Below are 1,255 nucleotides of genomic sequence, written 5' to 3' on the forward strand. Positions count from 1 at the left end.
AAAAAAAAAAAAAAAAAAAAATATGGTCCTGAACCAAACAGAGCATTTCATTTGATTTGCTTACATGGTCTCAGAAAGAAAAAAAAAAAAAAAACACCATCAACAAATGAACTGATCTCTTCCCATCTCCCAACTTCAGAACAGTATTAAGTTACACCCGATGTATTACCATCTTTTAGGTCAAACAGAGTTGATACTGGCAATTCTATATGGTTTAAGATTAAGGTGACCAGATTTTAACATTGGTAAAGCGGGACACCAATCAGGTGGGGGCGGGGGCGGGGCCTGACAACAATGCAAACTTTGATAAGCAGTTCTCGATAATCACTTCTCAACAATTATTTGTTATTACAGTCTAACATTATAAAATTAACAAAAATAATACAAAACTCATATCCTGGTGAAATAGCCACATGGCAGCCAAAAACCGTATATTCCCTTACTGTTCTCCCAGCCGTTGGTGCATTCTTTCCAAAAATCAGGACTTTTAAAACGCCACGGGATGCGGGACAAATTGTTAAAAATCGGGACGTCTGGTCACCCTATTTAATCTTCACATTGCTTTTCTGAATCATGAAATCTTTATCTATTTGAGCAAAGATGCTTCCCACATCATATATAGATGACCGGGTTACCCCTTTGTGTAAAGATCATGATGTCAGTTGAAATGTGTTTAGGCTCTGGCTTTTGCGAAGAGCCATCTGTGTTATTGGAAATATACATGTAGAGATGTACTTAGAGGTGTATCATGCTATAAATGGTCCTCAACATTTCTTTCATATGCCTCTCTAAATATCTGGCTTATTGTGTGACAGGTGAGAAGCAGCAGCCCCACCAGGGGTGTCTTGCCCTCTCTCACTTGTGGCTCTGGATATTAGAAAATGTGCTTTTGCTCAAAGCATATCAGAGAAAAGTCAAGCCCTTGGTATTACCGTGAAATGCAATTTGCACACCACTTTATATGTTCACAGAAGGCACAGTGTGAAGTTCAACAAATGGAGCCTTCCATGAGGAATGCCATCAGTGAGAGTCCAGGCCCTCAATTACACACACGGTTTCAGTTGCTAGTGAAGCAGCTGGGGGAACTCACCCCAAAATATGACTGACTCCTTGGGCGAAAGAAAATTTTGAGCTAAAGGCCCTCAGAGATTGAAAGTTATTGGAAGGGGCCTTCCCCCTATCTACATAAACCAGACAGACCTATCAAAAAGAACAACTGCTGGCTCGGCGCCTGTGGCTCAAGCGGCTAAGGCGC

This window comes from Otolemur garnettii, unplaced genomic scaffold (assembly GCF_000181295.1).
Source record: "Otolemur garnettii isolate 467f Iridium unplaced genomic scaffold, OtoGar3 scaffold00028, whole genome shotgun sequence".
Classification (NCBI taxonomy): Eukaryota; Metazoa; Chordata; class Mammalia; order Primates; family Galagidae; genus Otolemur; species Otolemur garnettii.